The 25,026-nt window shown below is 35.3% G+C and overlaps 1 protein-coding gene across 4 annotated transcripts in view; it reads right to left on the minus strand.

Annotated features, from left to right (window-relative positions):
• TRPC4 (transient receptor potential cation channel subfamily C member 4) overlaps window positions 1–25,026 on the minus strand; it is a 198,358-nt gene that overhangs the window by 142,336 nt on the left and 30,996 nt on the right. Inside the window, exon 1 of one of the 4 annotated variants that reach the window (XM_053214635.1) lies at window positions 13,540–22,281. The exons of the other annotated variants lie outside the window; for them this stretch is intronic. The gene's annotated coding sequence lies outside the window, so the exon portion shown is untranslated. Of the gene's footprint in view, window positions 1–13,539; window positions 22,282–25,026 lie in introns of those variants that run through there. 4 annotated transcript variants of the gene reach the window in all.

Raw genomic sequence — 25,026 nt, forward strand, 5'->3', positions numbered from 1 at the left:
TTTATCCCCTTTGTAAGTGAATTCACTTGAGGGGAATGAATGTGTATTGATGACATTAATGATCAAGGTGAGTCTAAGCAATTTCCCAAACGAAGAATTTAGAAATGTTCATGTAGAGAAAGTTTATTATGAAAATGCTATTTTCTTAATTCTATTACCTTGATATCATGAAACAATAAACCACAAGACAGAAATATTTTCATTATATAATGTATTATTTGGAAGTTATAGTAAAGATACAGTTGAAGATGAAGGAATTATTTTAAATAAATAAAAGATCATCTTAAGATAGATTAACAAGAACGAAGTCACTAGCAATTATATTGATTTAGTATTATCCTACTGATACAAACTTGCAGAAAAATCTATTATGTTTTTAAAAATTTTTATTGCTACTAGCTCCTGATTTCATATTTATGATCTGAACTATTTTATTATTCTATGTCATTTATATTCAACCTACATGTTTATTTACATACATTTACTATTAAATTAAAATTAATGGAGGATTCTGGGTAGCTGAACATGCATAGTCATCTTAATTGATCTTTTTAGACCTAATCATTTTATGAGTAAATTAACCTGATTTGAATAATACTTTAAAGGTAGATTAAACATGTATTGAATGAGCAAATGTGATTACCTTTAATGGAATGTTTTCAATTTGGGAAATTATGCATCATTTGCATGCTACCTCAATTTAATAGGAATTTCCGTTATCAAGTAGTTAAGTTTCACTTTTTGATGTTTCAGATTATTAATCACAATTTCTCAAATATTGAGGTTCATCATATAATACACACAACTTTTATTTCCTAATTTGTTCCTTTCTGACATTAGGTTTAGTATCTTATTAAGGCCCTTTCATAGATGAAGCAAATGTAAGAATCTCATAAGCCAAAATATTTTTCTCAAATATTTCACATTTTATTAGCCTTGGTGTTTTAAATGTATAATGACCAACTACACAGCATACTATACACTCATTTCTGCAATTTCAGACAGGGGGTATTGTGAGTTCTTTAAATGGTAATGTTAATTTTTCAGAGGAAAATTTTCAACTGTATTACTTTTAGGTGTGCAAATTATAATCAAGCTTCAAGCTTGGTATTTGGAGGTCCTCCAGTATTTGGAGATGTTTTAACTCACTAGAATCATGGGATAGAATTTATAAATTTATATTATGGGATAACAAGGACAATTTAATATTCTAGCATAAATAAAACTACAATAAATCAAGATTATTACGATCCTACATATCTCATTATAACTTTCTGATCCCAAATGCCAGCACTTCCCTCCCAATCCATGTTAGCATCAGTAAGAGTGTGTGGAATCAATGTCAATGGTTTTCACATTGTAATTTTACCAGGACTACAACATAAATGCTTCATAATGATAATAAGTGGCACTAATATTCCATTTCAATGCTCACTTTGTTTATTTGCTCACTTTGTTCTTACTCCAGACTCTTGGAAAAATACATAAACATTCCTTTTTAGAGCTGCATTCAAGCTTTGCCACCGATAGTTGTTTTGCTTAAGACTAATGTTTCAAAGTAACTTACCGAAAGTACAGGTTAAAAGAAGAGATGAAAATACACACACACACACACACACACACACACACTTTGCAGAACTTTGTCTGAATTGTTACTCAGTCAAGATTAAAAATCACCCTAGAGAATGGAATATTTTTATTTTATTTTATTGCATTTACTCTATTTTGTTAGTGATGATATCAAATAATTAGATAGTGGAGGGGCCTGGGTGGCTTAACAGCGAATGACTCTTGATTTGGACTCAGGTCATCTCAAGGTTTGTGCGATCGAACCCTGCATCAGGCTCTGTGCTGACAGCATAGAGCTTGTTTGGGATTCTCTCTCTCTGCCCCTTTCTCAAAATAAATAAATAAACATTACCAAAAAGAATTAGATAGTAAATAGCATTTGACTTCTCGCTTTTAACGCACAGGATGGGGAGTGTTGGTGGTTTAGTGGTGAGCATAACTACCTCCCAAAGCTCAGGATGTCAGTGACAATGAAGAGACTGGTGAACAACAGAGAAGGTACTGGAGAAGTTGGGGGAGAGGAGAACAGATAATGAGAAATTAGATTTATTAAAATCTATTTCATTTAATCCAGATAACTGCCATAAATGTAAACTCCATAAGGACGGGTTAAGACATGATACTGCCCTGAAAGGAAGACATATTCTAGTGAATGAACACTGTGTTCAAAATGTGAACTAGGTATGAGACGTTACATTCGGTTACCTGTTTCTCCATCCGTAAAGGGGGCAAACAACACTATCAAAGGAATGAGTAAGAAGAATCAGTGTCGGCGCTGAAAAAGATCTATTAACAGTATTGTCGTCTTTTAGTTTCTTGGGTTTGAAACAAATATAAGACCTCACATTGAGAAAGACAGATGGAATTTAAATATATTAAAATTTTAAATACATTCAAGAAATGAAATTTAATGATTTACAATGAATTGCAAAACACACACACATAAAACAATTCTGGTTAAGACTTTAGAAGAGTGAGGAAGATTATATAACTTTTCATTACGTAGACTTTAGACAAGTCTTGGATTATTTGAGTTGCAGGGATACTAATAAAAGGACAAAAATCAAGTTTAACTTTTGGAAACTGTGATAGACGGATGTAACAGTGAGTGTAAGGTGCTGATAAGGCTGATGGAGTTCCTGAATTGACACATTTATCAGCAACTATGGAATTGCTACTGGATAGAAAGTCTGTAAAAGAACAGAAGGCTCAGTACAGCAAAGATCCTGACCTAAAGTGTGTGAATCAATGCCTGTTCCTGGTCTTGAACTTTCAGAACGAACTTTCTGGAAAGGAGAAGATGTTTTCCCCCATTAAATCACAGAACTGAACAGATTCTTTGATTTCAATGCCCCCTGTAGAACACACAATCTAGAAGTGAAATGAATGTTTCATTGTTATGTTTCAAAGACTCAGAAGAGAGATGGGAAGTGATGGGAAAAAAACCCTCAAATTCTGCAATGTGAATTTTTAATTAACTGAAATTTTATTTTCTGTAAATGCATTGGGAATTAAAACCATCAAAAAGGTAGACTGTCATCAATCCCAAGAGAAATTAAAAAAAAATTGTCACTAGATATGAGAACCACAATTACCTAAGCAACATAATGATATACAGAAAAATAAAAGTTCCAATATTTACATGGATCAGAAAGCATATTCCCTGGAGGATGGACTTAGTTGCTTGGTGGAAAGAACAGTGCGCTCCCAAACAACACAAGGGAAAGAAAATATGCAGAATACAGAAATCTCCACTCTTGAGCAGAAATCATTAAAGTTAAAAGAAAAGTTCCATATATATATATATATATATATATATATATATATATATATAATATTTTTTAATTATATATATTATATATGTATATATGCATATACACACGTAAATATGCATATATATATGTATATACATATATATATGTAGTTTTTTATTTCCTAGGTTACTGTCAAAGCATTCATGTTTATAGGTTGACTTCATCACACCATGAGAAATCTGACTACCATTTTTTGTTAGGGTACTACTACATATATTTAAGTTGCTTTTGTACTTTTTCTGGACTCTGGTATGAAATAACATTTTCTCAGATAATTTGCTGACATTTGATCCAATTCAGATTTTTATTTTTGGCTATTGGTATAGTACATTATCTCTATAATCTTTGATATAATACACACTCCACATAAACACCAAATGCTCTAATCTTTGGTACCACTTTGAATTCCAGACCTGTTCCTACTGTCTTCAGGCAAGATACCACGTGAACATTTCAGTAGCTGTAAGTCTTGTACCAAAAGTGCCACATAATTCACTGAAATGTTTTGTGACTTAGCCTGACCAAAACCCAAGTGACTCTTGTTTTGATGTTGTAAAAGCACACTGACTACCAAATTCTTCTGAAAGGTTTTAAGGATATTTCTGTGAATTTCAAGAAGTTCATGCTATATTACCTTATGAAAAGAAAAACACTTTACTAACTAAATATTACAACATCCTAAGATTTTAAAGGAGGAAGTTGGGATTATGCTTATGTTTAAAATGGAAGCCCCTTATGATTTAACAAGTACCAAACTTAAAACTAAACCCTAAATATTCCTATTTAAAAACAAAACAAAACAAAACAAAAACAAAACAGTACCTAGGAGAATGCATTTGCAGGGCAAAAAAAAAGTTATTTATCTTGATTTTTATCTCATGGGATTTAGAAAACATGTTTTAGAAAGTATATATAGCTGTCAGAGTTTGAATTTCCACCCTGAGAGTTAGAATGTGCATTGATATATTCCTGTTTTTCCCTCCAATTTCAGAGGAAAGGATGCTCTCTCTCTCTTTGCTCAGGCTGCGAATCCCGCTGCCTGAGGAGTTTTCAGTCATTGCCACTTCTCTAAAACTTACATCAGCCCCTTCCTTCTTTCAGACCTTAAACTTTTCTCTGCATACTGAACTCAGATATATACAGGTACCTAATTTTCAGAAAGGTATTTTTTAAAGTAGGTGTAAATGTTTTCTCTGTATTTATTTGTTAATTTTTTTTCATTTTATTTATTTGAGAGAGAGAGAGAGAGCACAAGTGGGGGAGAGGAGCAGAGGGAGAGAGAGAGGGAATCCCAGACAGGCTCCACACTCGGCGTGGAGTCTAATACGGGACTCGATCGGACAACCCTGGGATCATGACCTCAGCCGAAATCAAAGATGCTTGACAGACTGAACCAAGAGGCGCCCCTTTCACACAGTTATTTTAAAATTCTAATTATCTTTGGCAATTATCTCTCTCTCATCTCTGATTTTCTTTATTTTATAAAGTTTAACCTTATCTCTCATTTACTCATTTACTCTCTCTAAGATAGTACTTATTGCCATCATGGAATAAATATTTTCCTTAAAGTCAATCATGTCCTGCTAATTGGCAGATTCATTTTGATGCTTTTTAGGCCACATGATACTTGGCTTTCCAGCAGCCTTTCTAAATAAGATGTGCCTCCCCTTGAGTTCTCTGATGCTCTTCTGTAATGTTCTACCTTCTGCCTACACGTGATCTCTCTCCGTAGTCCCCCGGCTTGTTTTCCTTCCATCTAAAGCCTAAATGTTTGTTAATACCAGGGTTCTGCCCATGGCTCTTTTCTCCATTTGTCACTCTCATTAGCAATTTTCATCTGTTACTCATTATTCAAAATGTTCCATAAAATCCATATATGTTTTTAAAGTATGCTGTTATGTTTTCAGTATGTTCTAAAATCCATGTTCCCAGGCCATACCTCTCTAAATGTCTAGACACATGCTGTCCAGTATGGTAGCCAGTAGTCACATGTGACTATTTAAATGTAAAGTAACTAACATTAAATCATGTTAAGGATCATTTCTTAAATCTTACTGGCCATATTTCAACTGCAGTATAGCATTTCCTGTGTGTAATGCTGACTGACTTTATCTCCTCGTTATTATTGGCTACACCAATATCCTTCCAAATCATCTCACTGATATTATTCTTGCATCCTCTCTAGCCTCCACAATGTCAGAGACCTAATCATGCTAAAATGTAAATCTGATCAAGTCACTCTCTTATTTATAACTCATAAATGACTGATAATCGTTCACAGGAAAACATACTAACTTATTACAGAATATTGGACTCTCATGATCTGGTTTCTAAATGCCTTCTTGTATGTATTTCCCAAGACTGCTCTTGGAAAACCGTATTTCACATTGACAAACTACTTGGCTACTAAAGCTCTAGGCATTTTCTCATACTGTTCTTTACAACAGGAATACCTTTCCTTCCCTTGAGCGTCTGGTAACTCCTGCCAAGTTTTAAAGACTCCTGTGAAGTATCATAGCCTTGAGGACTTTTCTTCCCTTCCTCCTAAAGAGGGGTTATATGGCGTTTTTTATGGGTCTTTATAAACTCTGTGGACCTCTTAGATTTAGAACTTTTCTTATTTACTGTATAGAAGACATCCATATGTCAAACATTGGCAATACCATGGTGAATGAAAGCCAAAATCTTTGTACTCATAGAGCTTATGATCCGTGGAAGAGGATCCACAGAAATTTAAAAAAGCAAAGGTGCAAACTGAATAATTACAATTTTGTTAAGGTTATAATGGAAATAAATGGTGAGAGGCTATGGAGAAGCATGGCACAGGGGAAGAAGAGATGGAGAGTTGCATGAGGTAGGGTGGTCAAGGGTGGCCTCTCTGTGACATGAAAGATGATGAAATGCTAGCTAGATAAAATGTGAACAGTGCAGAGAAAACCATTACACTAAAAGGATCTGAAAGTGAGAAGACGGTGAGGCAGGAGGAACATTTTAGTGTGTGGAAGAGGCCAGCTTGACTGGAGTATAGTGAGTAAAGGAGAGAATGGAGGAGGTGACTCTGCAGCCCACAGTGTGGGGTATGAATTTTGGAAAGCATTCTAAGCATAATAAGTTACTGAAGGGCTTTGAGCTGGGGAGTGACTTGATCCAATTTCTGTTTTTAAAGGTCACTCTGGCTGCTAATTGATTTGGAATTGTTCAAGAGTGGAAACTAAAAGATCATCTGCTAGTAAACCAAGTGAGTACCATCAAGAGTCTATCAGGAAAGAGTATATATTAACCTCTATGATTAAGAATGTGAAACTCTCGGACTCTGATCGTGGTATAATGCTGATGGGGAATTAAGTGTCTGCCCATATTTTATTGAGTTTACTCATATTATTACATTATTGAATATATTTTGAGTAATGTTACTCTAGCCGTCTTTCCCATATCTATATTTTTTCCCATAATTTTATAGAATTTGAAGTTTTTCAGGAATACACCTGCCATTGGGTAACAGGGTTGCATATATACATATTGCTGTTACTACATCAGAAACATTTGTACTTCTTTCATTGTGTCAAAGATGTTGATACTTGGCGTTTGACAATGAAAGTGTCACATGGTAAAAAAAAAAGAAGCATTAAGAAGAAATGTGGGGAGAAACTATGCATGTTGCAAATACATAGTATGCACATTTCAACAAAGAAAGACTAACCTAGTTTCAAAAATGACTTATTCAGCAGCAAAATGCATTCAAAGTACCCCACCACACTCAGATCCTGTAATCCACAGCTGACCTTCAGTTTCTGAAATTGTGTGTGTGTGTACGTGTGTGTACGCGCGTGTGTGTGTGTGTGTACGCGCACATGTGCGTCTATGTACTGTCAGGGTGGTAATTGTTGTCTTTAGCCCAAGACAAAAAGAAATGTATCTTTTAGTGATAGCAAAAATAATATAAAATGCTTAAATTTGGATGCACATATAAAATTTTTGATAAATATATGACCCCTTTATTTTAAAAAATACCACTTACATTACTTCAAGAGGTAAGAAAGGATACTGTGTGGCTTAGGGGTTACTGCTGGTAGTGGCTGTGGTGGGATGTGTGTGTATGTGTGTGGGGGGGGGGAAGAAAGAGAGAGAGAGAGGTAATTGAACTTGTATTGAAAGTTATTGTTGTAGTAATATATCAATAGGGAAGCATGACAGATCAGTGCAGGAAATAGAAAAATAATAAATAATGTTGACACAACTGGTTAGAAGTTTTAGAAATAATTATTTTGGAACACCATGAACATAGATTCTAAATGAATTTAAAAGTGAAATATTGAAACAAATGAAATTTCAATGGCGAAGAGTTTTCTAAGCAAAAAGCATTCGAGAAATGACTATGAAAAAGACTTATGCATACAGAGAATTAAAAAAACTTAGTATCCAAACATAATACACAAAATTAAAAGGCAAAACAAGGGAAATTATTCAAAATAAATATGACTGAGAAGAGCTTATTAATAGAAAAGAAAAACACTAAGATTCAAAGAATAAAAAGACCAGCCTCCTCAGAGAAAAAGAAATCCAAGTGGAAAATATCATTTGAAAATGCATTCTACTTTTCTGACCTCTAAAATGGAGAAGTTTACCAGCATGATAAAAGATATCGCCTGCAAAATGTGATCAGATTAAATACAAAAGAATAGCCAATACCAGAAAGGATTCGGTGAAAATACTTCTAAGTTGCTGGTGATAGTTTAAACTGAAAAGGAATTGGAAATATGTGTGCCCATCTTTGGAAGGATTCAAACCCTTCACCCTAGGAGTATCTCTTCCAGGAATTCACCCTGGAGTTATATTTTACAAGGCAGGCAATAGTTACAAGGCATACATAAATAAGTATTTTTATTTATGCACACAAAAGAAAAATAACTGTTATCTATTGTTGGAAACAACTGGAGAGACTCAAAAGTCAATAATTGTCAGCTAGTTCAATTAAAAGCTGAATATTCATTTAATAAAAAATGTGTAGCTATTAAAATAACATGTTTTAAAGGTTAATGTCACACAAAATAATCATATTATGATAAGTGCTAATCATGGATAACATTTTCAACACAAGATTAGCACCTGCAACAATGATAAAACTTATAAGAAGGAGATAACTATACTCACAATTAAGAAAGGTTACCTATGTGGGGTCGGGGGGATGCCTGGGTGGCTCGGTTGGTTAAGTGTCTGACTCTTGATTTCAGCTCAGGTCATGATCTCATGGTTTGTGAGTTCAAGCCCTATCTTGGGAACTGTGTTGACAGTGTGGAGTCTGTTTGGGATTCTCACTCTCCCTCTCTCTCTGCCCCTTGCCAGTCATGTTCTCTCTCAAAATAAACAAATAAACTAAGGAAGGAAGGAAGGAAGGAAGGAAGGAAGGAAGGAAGGAAGGAAGGAAGGAAGGAGGGAGGGAGGGAGAGAGGGAGGGAGGGAGGAAAGAAAGGAAGGAAGGAAGGAAGGAAGGAAGGAAGGAAGGAAGGAAGGAAGAAAGAAAGAAAGAAAGAAAGAAAGAAAGAAAGAAAGAAAGAAAGAAAAGAGAAAAAGAGAGAAAGAAAGGTTACCTATGGGTAATAGGTGGTTTTTGTTCTGATTTACATTTTCTAGGTTTTTGATAAAGATGATACAATGATTTTAGTTTTTAAAACAGTCAAAGCAGAATACAATGTTCCTCTTTATTGATTTTTATAATATGCCAGAGAATATTGTTTTAACATTACCATGGGAGCTCTTAGCATTTGGGGGGATAAAAGTAGATGCCCCTGTAACCTCTGAGATACATACACACACACACACACACACACATATATATATATATAAATAATTTATGGCATATAATTTATGATATACAAAATATGATATATAATATATATACCATATATATATATATATATATATATATATGTATGGGGTGCCTGGGTGGTGGTATATATATATATACCTGCGTGGTTATATATATATATATATATATATATATATATATACACACACATATACATATATATACACACACACATACATTTATATATATTTTTAATATTTATATATTTTTATATATTTATATATATTTATATGCTTATATATATAAATATATACTTACATATATTTTTATATATATGGTGGTATATTTATATATCTGGGTGGGTGTGTATATATATATATAATTTTTGTGTGTTTAGAGGCTGAATCCACAAATGTTTCCAAATCCATTGTTTTCTATATTCCTAAAACAACCTGTCCTTTTCCTATAAAAAGGAAAGGATAGGCTTTTTTTCCCCCCATTTCCAGTTACTGGAGATAGCATGGTGAGGCTATTATCAAGGTTCCAACTTATAAATCCTGAAGCTAATTTATTTTTATTAGTCCACTGCAGTTTCAGGCAAAGGATCACCTTCGGTGAAGCAGTGTCCTCTCTATCTGAGTGCACAGTCTTTAAAGGAAAATACATGAAGTGGGTGGGAGTGACAGAGGACAATCTGATCAATTGTTTCAATCCTAAAGACAAATTAGTTCACTAGGGTGCATCAGTGTCACATCTGCCTGATGACAGCTGGAAATCTTTACTCCTTCATGTGTTGGTTCAAGTACTCAAAGATTTATTACGGCTTCTTCTGTAGCAGATCAAGACTATTTTGCAGGCTGAGGATATAAAGTGAAATAAAACACAGTCCCCGATGGGTGAATTTTTTGTAGTATGTAAGTTATGTCTCAATAGAGCATTGAAAATAACAGCAAGAAATCCCAGACCTCAGGGAGAATGCTGTTAGGTGGAGAAGGAGCGTTGTCCATAACTGATAGTAAATATCATATGGTAATCCATACATTATAGATTTATATACTGTTTCCTTGGGATTTACAAGAGAAAGCCATTAGCTGTAGGCGTGCCATGGAGGGTGTAAAAATGGTTGCGAGAGGAGATGGACTTTTACCTAAATATCTGAGTAGCTATTTCCCTAGTGACTATATAGAAGCAAAGAATTCTGGGAAGAGGAGGCAAAGCGTTTAAAGGAATGGAGATGAAAAAAAGCTCCTCATTCTGTACTAGTCTCCACTCCTAGAATAAGTGGCCATACTTTTACACAATGGCTTTCCTGTTATGTCTTTTAGAATTTGTTATCCCAATTTTGTTCTAAATCATTTAGTGACCCTTATTGTTTCCTACCAAACACTGTTCCTGTTAGTGATTGTATAAATTTGGGCATGTGAAAGAATGATAGAAAGTCACAGAAAAAGATAATTAAGTTTCTGTGGCTCAGAAAAGTTTAAAAACTTCTGCCAGTTCACACCGCCAGTAAGTATTGCATCCAGAAGATGCATCAAAGGGATGAGCAATGAAAATACTAATGGTTTCAATGGGAAATCAGAGCCAGACTTGGCTCTCATTCTTCTATCTCACATTCCCAATCAACTTTTGGTCTAGGCAGGTAGGAGCCAGAGTTCTACTAGGGCTGCTTCTGAATGAAGCTGGTCCCTTCGTGTCCCTAGGGACTTTGTTCTTGCCTTGTTGTTTAGATCTCCACAGATTAAGATTTTACTGGAAACCCCAGTCCCTTGAAACAACAAAACAGTAATGCAACAGAAACAACAGCACTTACTGAACACAGTATGTACCAAGCACCGTCCTTTTACATATATGAACTCAATTAATTCTTGGGAAAACCCCCTGCAGTAAACATTACTAGTGCCCCTTGGGATGGATATTGGGACCAAATAACATGATAAAATCACAAGGGCTTGATACATGTGTTCCTGATCCTATACTCATTTTTCCTTATCCTGTGTTACACGTTTTGCCTTTACTCTGTTACTGAATGTCCATTCAGTTTCTCACCAACTGGGTTTTTATCATGCGCCTCAATTCTCTACTGATTGCATTACCCGTGTAGTAAGTGGATCTTGTAATTCTGAACCTCAGTTTCTTCATTACTATTACTTTCAGAAAGTTCTTTTGAGTCCTTACCAACACTACTGGACCTTCCTTAAATGCTAGCCAGTCTCTCAGACCTTACGCTTCTTTGCAAATTGAGTCTTAGCTGTGATATTGATCTGTAGTCAAGGTAATGAAATCCTATTTGTCACACCTCCATTGGCTCTTCACCTGCTAAGGAATATTTCCAGGTTCATAGATTCATAGATCCCTAATCTCTTCCTTCCCACTTTCTCGTCTCTGCCTCTCAGTTAACCTGGTTCAGTTCACCATGGATGCAACCAAGAAAAGGTAGCATTATTTAGTCCTTTGCTCATTGTTAGAAGGTGCAGGAGGGTCAAAAATGTATCCTCCACCCTGAGAAGGTACTTTAATATAGAAAATCAAAGCAAACTACCTCATACCTTTTACACAGAGTTTTATTCAAGGTAACTTACCTACAGGGGCAATGGGTGAGCGGAAGATCCAGGGCCCTGCGTATGTAGGTATTCCCCCACCCCTAGTCTCCCCCAAGTCCAGACCTTAATCCCCAGCTTTTATGGAGTGAGGAGCGTGATGGTGAGGTCACAAGGTTGTTATCTAAAGTGGGGCCCTCTGTGCACCAGTGTGGAGAACAAGATGGAGGGCCAAAGATGGAATCAGTGTTAATAGCACTGCTACATTCATGTGAGATGTAGCAATGGTAAATAACTGAGGGTTTCACTCTCAATGTTAAATTGAGCCCAGAAGGTTAAAGCTCAGTAGGATTGTGCGGCATGCTAACTCTTACTTCCTTCACTGTATGGAGAGTAGTTCAAATTGAGTATTTAACATTCTAAAAGCACTCTACAGTTAACAGAAAAGTAGAAGGTGTAAATATTGTAAAATGCAATCTCTTCCTTTTGTCTTGAGCTTTAAAATCTTTTACTCAATCTTTTCATGGCCTTAGAATTAACTGAGTTTATTTCTACACTGAACTCAAACATCAGTTATGCAAATCAAAGGCAAATTAGGTTTTTTTTAAACTACATTGCTTAGAATACTCTTCATAAAGGTTCATTATGCACAAGGAATTTAGCATCTCTTAAATACCTCCAACAAGTATAGTAATTACCATAGCAACTTAAAAGATTAAATTTATTTGGCAAAGCAGTTTTTCCGGTTATTTGGTTATTGTCCAAATTTGTGATAGATTTGCTGTCCGGAGAATTTTGTTATTCTATGCAGTTATTAATCCTATGACATTATGATCATTTTAATGATATAAAGCTGTATTATGATTTCTAAATACTCCTCCTAGAAGTTTATTTCTTTAGTATATTGGAATACTTAAGACTACACTTAAACCTGCTTTCTTTTTTAACGTTTATTTATTTTGGTGGGGGAGGGGCAGAGAGAGAGGGAGGGAGAGAATCCCAAGCAGGCTCCGTGCTGTCGGCACACAGCCGGACACAAGGCTTGATCCCATGAACTGTGAGATCATGACCTGACTGCTTAACTGACTGAGTCACCCAGGCACCCCTTAAAGGTGCTTTTATTAGCAGGCATGTTAACAATTTCTTTTAAATTCAATTAGCTCTGTGCTTTGGATGTTTAACAGATATGATAGGATTATTGACATAAATGGCACAGCGTATTTTCTATCAAGTCTTCATTTAGCTTTCACTAAATAAAACAAGTTTTCTTTAAGTCAGTTCTCCTGTTATTCCAAAGGTTGGCATAAACTAATCACAAGTATTGATTAAGAAATGAGAACAAGCTATCAACTATTTCATCAAATCCCCCATTCCACTCTGGCTCCATTACAAACAGCTCTTGGGGCGCCTGGGTGGCTCAGTCAGTTAAGCATCTGACTTCAGCTCAGTCATGATCTCAGGTTCGTGGGTCCAAGCCCCGCATCAGGCTGTGTGCTGACAGCTCAGAGCCTGGAGCCTGCTTCTGACTCTCTATCTCCTTCTCTCTCTGCCCCTCCCCCACCCATACTCTGTCTCTGTCTCTCAAAAATAAATAAAACATTAGAAAAACAAAAGTAAAAAAAAAACAAACAAAAGAAAAAAAGAAAAGAAAAACAAACAGCTCTTAAATCTCTGCTAATTTTTTCTGCTTCTTGGGGAAGCAGAAATTTGAGGAAATTTGAGATCTACTCTGATTCTGATAGATATGATCCCACACCCCTTCTGGTAAAACAGTTAGTTTTGTAATCAGTTGCTGATTTATTAAACTTACCATGAAAGTGAAGATGGGGGGTAAATATTTTAGATGTGAATTTTCCATTTCCCACTCCAAATTAGAATTCAAAAGTGTCATGATATTAAAAACTTTGTAGGCTCTCTGTATGCACTGGTGGAACATTTAGATGAGAAGTGAAAAATATTTCCATCAATCAAATATTTTTGCCTACATAGTATCAGAAATTGGAATATCTATAAATATTTGCTTTTCTTACTTTGAGCCAGATGTTGGACACATTACAGTTACAGCTCTCTGCCGCTGAAACCTTCTGTCACTTACTCTCAGATTGGCCACTTCTCCCAGAGACTTAGTCTCTATCAGTCGAGGCAGAGAATGACGCCCATGCAGGGTTGTTAGTATACAAATGTATAGTACGATGTAAAAAAGCGTCTGATACACAGGTATTGATGGTGATTATATTTAGTTTCACTGAATTTTCACCTGGAAAATTGCTAGATGTGAGCTCATGAAAAAAAAATTGTCCTTTTTTTTTTTTGTTTAAATTGAGCTTAAATTTTCCTAAATTAAGACAAAGGTAAATGGCACATTTATTCCATGAGATACATAATAGAAATGCAATGATCTGTCTATAGTCTTATTTTTTAATGCAAGAAATATTTATTAATTTTATAAAATTAGTTCTCAGACTAGTAGAGAGATATTGATTAGCTAGGTTCAGAGTTTACGAGAGAACCAATTTCTAATAATCTACCATCATCCCATGCATTTAATATTTACCTGTCAGCTTCAGTTTTATAAGGTTGGGAAAGAATAACTGTGTCTCATAAAATTAATGAGGATATGAATGAATTACTTTTACTTGAGGTATTCTCCAAGATGCAACATACTTAGCTAGGTAGATGGGTTTAAGAGCTGTTAAGATAAAATATATACATTTGTAAACAAATTAATTTTTACCAATTATTTAATTTTTAATAAAAACGGAACTAACAGAACACCAAATAAGAGTAATTTTCATATTATGAACCAGTGTAAATGAGAAAGTTATGATACAATATTTGATACTTTAAACTTTGTGGCATAAATTAATATGAATTTCATAAATCTATATTTTGAATCAATAGTCCCACAAGAAGAGTATTTCTCTTCTATATAAAGGCTTGATTTTTTAAGCTAAAAATCAGTCAAATCTTTTAAAGAAAATAAAATTTTCAATATTTCAAATTTATGAAGAGTAATCTACTAATAAATCATATATACAATAGTAAGCAATTGATTTCACACACTGCAACTGATCAAGCATTTCACCATCTTTCTTTTGACAGGAAATATTTGGAAGAACATTTGTCTAAGCTTAAAGTCAGTCCAAATCTTATCTGTGCTGTAAGGAGGGAATATGCTCCAAATGTAAACATATTTATTGTTACTACGGAATATAACAAAATTTTTTCTAAAACTGTTTTTACTAGATAAGGAAGATACCTCCATAATGGCAATATTTTAAAAATTGGGTGTTCTCCCTTTAGCAGAAGATCTATGTAAGCTACCTTGAAAGATAGTATAAAATTGTTCACAAAATAGCCAGAATAAATGAAAAGATCATAGTAGATAGATATTCCACTACATCATCCTTCATTCCACTCTAGTTGAACGACAACTGGGAAACATAGTTGTGCAGATCCTTTACACTGGATTTATAAGACATTCACTTACATTTATAAAATTAAAGTATGGCTTAATTATGGCCTCTGGTAAGTTAAGAAAAAGAAGACATGAATCTTTTATTCCTATATCCCATTATTGAATACAATAATAAAGTCAGATACTTAGAACAATTAGTTATTTATTCTCTCATTTATTCATCCATGGAAACTTTATTGAACCTCTACTATCTTTGGGCACTAAACTGAGAATTAAAAAACATAAAGACATGACTGAATGGAAGAAGATATTTGCAAATAACATATCTGATAAGAGGCTAGTATCCAAAATATATAAAGAACTTATTCAACTCAACACCAAAAAAATGCCATAAATAATCCAATTAAAAATGGGCAGAAGGGGTCCTTGGGTGGCTCAGTTGGTTAAGCATCTGACTTTGGCTCAGGTAATTATCTTGCACTCTTTGTGAGTTCAAGCCCTGTGTCTCAGGCTCTGTGCTGACAGCTCAGAGCCTGGAGGCTGCTTTATATTCTGTGTCTCCCTCTCTCTCTGCCCCTTCCTCCCTACCTCTCAAAAGTAAATAAACATTAAAAATAATTTTTTTAATGGGCAGAAGACATGAACAGATATGTTTCCAAAGAAGACATCCATATGGCCAATAGACATATGAAAAATGCTCAACATCATTGATCATCAGGGAAATGCAAATAACCACAGTTATCACCTCACATCTCCCAGAATGGCCAAAATCAAAATCACAAAAAACAAGTGTTGACAAGGATGTGAAGAAAAAGGAACACTTGTGCACTGTTGGTGGGAATGCAAAGTGGTGCAGTCACTGTTAAAAACAGTATGGAGGTCCCTGAAAAAGTTAAAAATAGAATTACCATATGATCCAATAATTCCACTACTGGCTATTTACCCAAAGAATATGAAAACACTAATTCAACAAGACATATGCACCCCTGTGTTTATTATAGCGTTATTTACAACAGCCAAATTATAAAAGCAGCCCGAATGTCCACTGATAGACAAACGGATAAAGAATAGTAACACACAGACACACAGACACACACACACCCTGGAATATTACTCATATTACTCAATAATAAAAGAATGAAATCTTGCCATTTGTAACAATATCAATGGAGCTACAGAGTATAATGTTAAGTAAAATATGAGAAAGACAAATACCATATGATTTCACTCAAATGTGTAATTTAAGAAGCAAAACAAATGAACAAAGGTAGAGAGAAACTATAGAGAACAAACTGATGGTTACCAGAAGGTAGGTGGGGGGATGGGTGAAACAGATGAAGAGAATTAAGAGTGCACTTACCATGAAGAGGACTGAGTAATGTATGGAATTATTGAATCACTATATTGTACACCTGAAACTAATATAACACTGTGTGGTCACTAAACCAAAATTAAAATTAAAAAATACACATGTACATATGAAAATATGGTTCTTCCTTTTAGGAAGCTCATATTTTTAGATGATGAGAAAGCTACATAAATTATCAGGTATAATACGATGAGTGCAAAAATATATTTAGAAAGACTTACAGATACTTGGAAAGCATCATATAAAGGCAATATTTGTGATTTTTTTAAGTTTATTTATTTAGTTTGAGAGAGAGAGAGAGAGAGGGAGAGTGAGAGAGAGGGCAGGGGAGGGGAAGAGAGAGAGGTAGATAATGACCTGAAGCGAAATCAAGAGACGGACACTTAAATGACTGAGCCAGTGAGGCACCCCAGAAAGGTAATATTTGGACTACATTTTGAAGGATAAAAAATGTGTCAGGTACGGGACAAAAAAGTTCATTTTTGGAAGATGGAAACAGTGCAAGGATGGAATCATAAAAACCCCACGTATACTTAGAGGAAGTAATTTGGCTAGATGGAGTTCTGGAATGACATATAAATCAAAGAAGATAATTCTATGGCAATGTAATTTTTTATTATAAAGTACATTAATTAATTCATTTAAAAAGCTATTGAATGCCTAATCTATGCTAGGAACTGGATTTAAAACACTCCCACTATTTTCTTTTTAATTTTGAAATAATTTTAGATTTACAGGAATTGCAAAGACGGTACAGAGAGTTCCTCCAATGTTAATGTCTTACATGAGCATGATCTTCTACCAAAAATAAGAAATTGATGTTGGCAAAATACTGTTAACTTGTTGACAGACTCGATTATGATTTTACCTTTTTTCCCCCTCTCATATCTTATTTTCTTCTGGGATCCATCTCGTACACTGCACTTAGTCACCATGTCTCCCTAATCCCATCTGTATCAGTCTCTCCATTTTTCCTCGACTTTCATGACCTTGACACTTTTGAAGATTACTGGTCAGGTGTTTTGTAGAATGTCCCTCAATTTGAGTTTGTCTGCTTTTCCTCACGATTAAACTGATATTACAGAACATGGGGAAAAGATGCCACAGAAGTGATGTGGCCATCTCATGGTGTCACTGCACAATGTGAACACGACTTATTACTAACAATGTTAACCTTGATCACTCCATGAGGTCATGGCTGCCAACTTTCTACACTCTTCTATTTGATAGAAGTGAATCAATAGTCCGACTCATGTTCAAGGTGAAGGGAATTAAGCTTCACCTGCCGGGAGGATTATTAAAGAGTTTTTGGACATATGTTAAAACCACTATGACAATTAATAATATCTTGGGGAGATACTTTGAGGTAATGAAAATATCCTTTTCCCCCTTGAAGTCTTGCCTACTGATTTATTTCAGCATCCATCTGCAGATTCTGCCTGTGGCAATTATGAGTATGGCACTCTAATGGTGATTTTCTATTTCTCTCATTCCTTCCATATTTACTACTTGGAATTCTACTTTAAGGAAAGTTTATCCTTTCTACCCTTTTTTATTCATTCATTCAATTATTTATTTATATTGTCATGGATTTGTGGATATTTATTTTATTTTTGAGTTATAATACTATTGCCTATTTCTCTTGTTGCTCAAACTGTTTTAGCTTTGACCATGGGAAGTTCTGTCAGGCACCTGTGTTCTCTTGACATGCCTTTACTGTTTTAACTTATTCATTTGTTGAACACTTCCTTACTTTCTGACATGACACAATGCTCCAGGCTCATTTGTATTTTTCTTGTCCCAATCCTGGATATACCATTTTTCAAAAGTGCCCCAGATCCTTTTACTGGAGCGTGGTGTTTAAACATTACTCTCTGGATGCTAGGTGTGAATGCCGTTCCTAGGGTATCAGTGAGGTTCATTCTGGTCTTTCCCTTTACTTATTTTAACTTCTTTTTCTGACAATAAGAAACCTGGCTCTCAGGGCTCCTGGGTGGCTCAGTCTGTTAAGCGTCACACTCTTGATATTGACTCAGGTCATGATCTCACAGTTCGTGGGATTGAGCCCTGCGAAGGGCTCTGTGCTGACAGCATGGGGCCTGCTTGGGATCTTTCTCCCCCCTCTTTTTCTCCCTTCCCAGGTCATGATCTCACATGTTTTCTCTCTCAAAATAAACAATAAATATTAAAAAAAGAAACCTGGCTCAATATTTCTACAAAATATTAACTTATTCATTGAACCTCAGTCCACACATAAAATAGTGTCAGTATACTAGACCATACCCCTGTGAGAAAAATATTACCAACCAGAGCACAGAGTTTTTGCATGATTCTTTGTGTCTGAGCCTTGTAATAGCTAGACAAAACATCATTTTCCAATGTTATTTAGGTTATTTCCATTCTTCCCCATCACTCCTTTTTTTTTTTAATTTCCACAATTCAAAGGAGATCGAGCATTAACAAATTATTGTGTGAGACAAAAGATGTAAAGTTCATGCTAGATCCCTTAAAGCAAAGGGAAGAACCCTTGCTTGTGTTAATAATGGTGAAGAAACATCCCCTAACTTAAACATGACATGTCAATATTATTGAGTATCCTGATGTATGGAAACCAATTAATATTTGTCATAAAGTAAACATCATTAAATTGGCATTGGTAAAATAAAACATTTATGCATTCAAAGAGTATTACTGAGACTTTAATATATATTTGGCAATGAGCTAGTGAAGTTTAAGAAGATATGATGTAGTCCTTCCTTAAAAGAAGTATCTGTATACGAGTCAGTGCTGTTCTAAGGACACACATAAAAAGAAGTGGCTGTGAGGTGCCATGCAGTAGTCATGGAGTACTTATTAAATCTGTAACCTGTTACAGCCTAAAGAGACCTTTAAGTGTGTAATATAGAAAGCAGTGTCAACAATTTTCACACACTGGGGTTCTGTTTTCAGGGTGGATTCTTTGGAAATCATTCTCATCCTGCCAAAGATCAGAAACCACTAAAATCTTCTCAACAAATGTCAGAGGAAAATAATGGTCACAATATTCACACAGCAAACAGATAAAGAGACCAAGAATCTGGGAAACATAGAAGTTAAGTATTTTGTAGAAAATGTACTGGGAGCTCCAACATTACGCACCTCTGTTCAATAACAGTGGCTACAGGAATATAATTGTTCAACTTGGTTATCCCCAACTCAACTTCATCAACTTGGTTTTCACCACCTGAATTTCAAGCATCCCCTATTCTTGCAAGAATTTCCAGACCCTCCATACTCCCAGTAATGGCAGGTTCAGGAAGATTTTTCATTTCCATTCCCTGCTGCTGGACTCTCATACTTCTCTTAGCAAATAGATTCTCTAGACATTTAAAACTTCCATTGTATTCCTTGATTTTCTATCTTTTTCTCCCAACATACCTTAATACATTCTCCTTAACAGCAGGGACTGCTTTGCTGATCCCTTTATTCCCACTACGTATCCTATAACTATCAGCTTTGTTTTGTCAAGCAAATGAATCAATACTGTGCACTTGAGCTATAGCCAAGAGCAGGTGGAGATGAAGTATGCTTACAATTTGCATCAGAAAATCTCTAGACAAAGAAGAGACTATTCTAAAGCAGAACTGTGTGGAACACTAAGGTGGATAAACAAATGATGATAAGTAAATTGTCAAAAGCAAATCTAAACTTCAGAAGAAATATTGTATTTGTTACATGTATTAAAGACTTCCCCAGTTTTTTGGTAAAAGTAATTGAATGTTTAAAAAAACTACATATTTTATATTTTTATAGTTTTAAATATACAAATATGCTTATTACATATATAACCTCATGCAATTCTTTTTCCAAAATATGAATGGTAATTCTCAACTCATCGTTTAAAAAAATCCAAACAAAAGAATCTCCTTCTTGCTGTATTAGGTGGACCCTCTCAGAAAATGATCATCAATTTGTAGAGCCCAACATGGGCCAAACATATAAGTAGTTCCTCTTTACAAAGTCATATCTCACAAAGGCCTTTGCATCTCAGGAGCACATTATTATAGTATGCATCTAAGGTGCATATTATAGGAGCACATAAGAGGGAGAGATTAATATTTTTCCTTGTGAGGCTTACAAGAGCTTCATGGAAAAGGGCTAAGTGTGATTTTGACAAATAGAAAAATGTGGGAAAGAAATTATGTACATAAAAAAAAGCTCTGCCATTTTATTGACAATTCATTTTTTTCATTCAGTACCTGTGTACTCCACAGTTAGTAGGTGAGACTATACAAAGTGCTGAGAATACTGGTGTAAGTCAGTCAGATCTGGCCACTGCCTTTCTGGAACATGTATCTCATGATGGGGAGATAGAACCAATTTAACAAGATAACCATGATGCTCATCAGGAAGTGCAGACCAATAAAACGGGTGACATGATACTTAGCATCTGTGTGACTACTTTAGTCCCATTACTGTGCTGGGGGAAGTTTACTGGGCTCTGAATGACGTGAGGAGTGTGCCTTGGGAAGATGAAAGGGAACAACAGCAGCTGTAGACGGAGGAAGTAAAGCCCGGCTCCAAGGCTGGAAGGAGCTTGGCTTGTTCCTTCTGGGTTCAGACTGAAGGTCAGTGTTGTGGGAACACTGGGAGGATGATCTGAGATGTGTGCAGGAAGGCATTACCAAGGCCACCAAGATAGACATCTTGTTAACAATGGACTTCAAGATCTTCCAGCTAATTGAGAACTGTGATCTAGAACCACAAAATCAGAGCAGATACAGAATTGTCTGGAAGGTAAAATACAGATAGTAAGATTCTTGATGGTCTGGATATTTAAGAAATCCTTTAGGTACTAGGAAGTAAGGGCTGTACTGGAGCAGGGAACTGATTAGAAACTTCCAGAGAAGAACTACAGTAAAGAAAAAAAAAAAAAAGCTGACATTCATTGGGTACTTGGTATGTTCTAGCCATCTGCCTTGTGATTAATACCCACCGTGCCATTTAATTCTCACAACTCTAAGAGGAAGAAATATTGTTATTGTACTTTATAGAAGCACAGAGAGATTAAGTAGTTCCCTCAGGTTGCATGACTAGTAAGTGGTTAGAACCAGGGTATGAGCCCAGGTAGTCTGGCTCCACACCTCTACACTTTACTCCTGCATTGTTTAGCTTTCTAATACAAATTGAAAATAACTGTGAAAAATGAATATCTGTTCATATACATATATGCATATATATGTATATATATATGCATATATATATATATAGTTGATTTAGAAAAGGTCATCACCTGTATTAAGAAATATTTTCAACTAAAATACTTTTATGCTTTACTTATAGGTTACAACTCATTTTTAGATTTCTTCAAATTTCATTTTACGCATCTATAATAACAATGAAATGCCTGAGGACTTTAAAAAGCACATGACGTAATATTTGGTGATTTGAAAAGAACTATAATAGGCAAAGTGAATAACAAATGCAGACATAATTCTAATATATACATAATGTTTTGTTCTTTCAAAATGCTTTCACATATATGAATTCTCCTAACAATCCCAGGAGAAATGATATCCATTTTTAAGAGGTGAGGAAACAAGTTTGGGAGTTAATGTGTTCAAATGACTTCACACATAAAGACACAAAAGATAATTAAGATATATCTGTAAGGGCATGCCTTAACAACTAAGACCTGTGTCAACAAACTGTAAGTGAAAAATTAATTACATAAAATTCTTTTTTAAATTTAATTTAATTTTTATTTTATTTTTATTTATTTATTTTAATGTTTATTTCTGAGAGAGAGAGAGAGAGAGAGAGAGAGAGAGAGAGAGAGAGAGAGCGCGGATGAGCAGGAGAAGGGCAGAGAGAGGGAGACACAGAATCAGAATCAGGGTCCAGGCTCCTAGCTGTCAGCACAGAGCCCAATGTGGGGATAAAAAATTTTAATTTTATTTTTAACTTTATCTTGGAGAGAGAGAGAGAGAGAGATAAAGAAAGAGAGAGAGAGAATGAACTGGGGAGAGAGGCAGAGGGAAAGAAAGAATCTTAAGCAGGTTCCATGCTTAGCATGGAACCTGACAGGGGCTCGAGCCTACAACCCTGGAATCATAACCTAAGCCAAAATCCAGAGGTGGACATTCAACCAACTGAGCCACCCACGTTCCCCTATATATAATTCTTAATTGTCAAAAATGCCTTGATAATCTCTAACTGTTGATATTTTATTTTTATATGGCATAGATTATTTTAAATATATCATAAATAGATCACAGAGTTTCAGACCTGGAAAGTCATATACTGATCTTCTTATCCAACTCCCTTAGGGAATACTCATGTGTGAAAGAATTCAGATTTCTAGCATAGCTGCTACTGAAAACATTTTATACAATTTTTATTATATGAGCTAATGAATACTGATTAGCACTTGTCCCATAGGCAGAAAATAATTGTCTTGGGGTCTGTATAACTCAATATTATAAACTCTAGCAATGCAAACATGCTATAAGCCACCTATTTCCATCAATGGCAAATTACACATTCACTTATACGATGAATTAAACATTCCTTTACAGCTGCTACCATGTTTTATATACACTTTGTCTCCTTTCAGTAAAACCTAGTGGAGAATTCTTGAGTTGAAGTTATTTATTGATTGGTTGACTGATTGATTGACTGACTTCACAGCCAACACAGACCCCAATGTGGGGCTTGAATTCACAACCCTGAGATCCAGACCTGAGCTGAGATGAACAGTCTGTCGCTTAACTGACTGAGCCACTCAGGTGCCACTTTTTCCATTTAATAAGGATCCCTGTGTATAGAACACCACCAGCAGAAACAAGGTTCACTGACTGGTTGGAAAGGGACTTTTCTCTTGGTAGTATCTGACCCTGAGGTTTTGTTCCTTTGAAGGGTATGTTTTGTACTAGTTTGGAAGATTATGGTATTTTAGCTGGGACTCTGGATAACAGTAAAGAAAGTAGTCTGGATACTACTAAATACATCCAAAATTCTGAAACCCATAGCTTAAAATTTGCTGTCAAGGTTTTGCATTTTATATTTTATAATGAACATCTGATAACAAGTCAGAAGAGCCAACCTAATGTCAATTCAAATGCCCAAAGAATGAATCTTTCCATCAGTCCCTATGTCCCTATGTGTAAAGTTCTTCTTGGTGTCCTTAACTGTGACAGATGCCACTGTTTAATTATTGAGAAATAGAAACATTATTTTTTTCTTGAAATCAAATTGAATGTACTTCTAAGTAAAATTGGGAAGAATCAGAAATGTCATTGAAACAAGGGTAAAGTAAGAATAAGATAAAACCAGAGAAAGAGCAAACGTAAACAGTGGAAATACGGAAGGGAAGTTTTGTAGAAAGACTCATGCCTTTATTGAGTTCGATGAGTTCAGTTATAACTGATGGAAATTTATCTGCACAAAAGTCCTTCTAAATAGAAAATATGGAAGGATTCTGGGAAGGTACCAGAGGACTCAATCATACACTGCTTGATATCAAACCATTAAGAATATGGAAACTCAGAGTTAACGAGTGTGCTTTTTCCTACACCTTCATCTCTGTACCGTAGGAATGTTTTACACAGTGTGATCTCCATATGTTAACTTCGATTTTAAAATAAATCAAAGGATAGCCTCACGACATTACTGTATAGAACAAAGTATTTATTGTGCTTAATTAAAGACAAAAGAAAAAATAAAATAAAACTGGGGGGAGGGGTTTTGTCATTGTTCCTAGAGATCTACTGGTGCTGCACCAAACCTGTATTGATACCAAAGGAGCTCAGATATCCATTTGCAAACATGTAGACTGGGCATTTAGAACACATATAATGAATAATTCCCTAAGCTACTGCAATGACATCTATACAACTGAAATATTCTTCCCCGCATCTCTATTAACATCTCAAGTCAGTGTACCTAACCTATGAAAGCTCTTGTGTGTGTGGATAAAAAGAGGATGACTTTAGGCTGAGTGGTCTTCAGAGTCAAAGTGTGAGGTCGACAAGATTAATCATACTCATTGCTTTTTTCCGATTTTACCTGATTAATCAGAGAGGGGCGGGGTAGTGTATGTTCTCCCACCAGTATGGAGTCTAAACATAAATGCCTGTGACTGCCTCTCACTCACTGCTCCATCAGGCTCTGGCCCCTTGGCCCCAGGCCCTTGGACTGCACCCTGCTAGCCTCTTCTGGCCCTGCAACATCAGGTGGAGCCAACACACTATTCTTATTCTTCAAGAGTACTAAAGTTTAAAATTTCCATTCCCAAAGAACCGTCTAATCCAAACTCCAACCTTAATAACATCCATGAAGAAAACTGCAGAAAATTGTTTAAATTGGTTTATAGAAAAAATGATTTCTGGGGCACCTTATAAATTCAGGTTCTCTCTGAGAAAATTACAATGATTACATGTGCCAACTTCTTTCCCTGCCCTTTGTCCATATTTGATTAAGACTTCGAACTCAGCCATACACACTTCTCTCTCCATCTCCCTCGCTCTCTC

Source organism: Acinonyx jubatus, chromosome A1 (assembly GCF_027475565.1).
Source record: "Acinonyx jubatus isolate Ajub_Pintada_27869175 chromosome A1, VMU_Ajub_asm_v1.0, whole genome shotgun sequence".
Lineage (NCBI taxonomy): Eukaryota > Metazoa > Chordata > Mammalia > Carnivora > Felidae > Acinonyx > Acinonyx jubatus.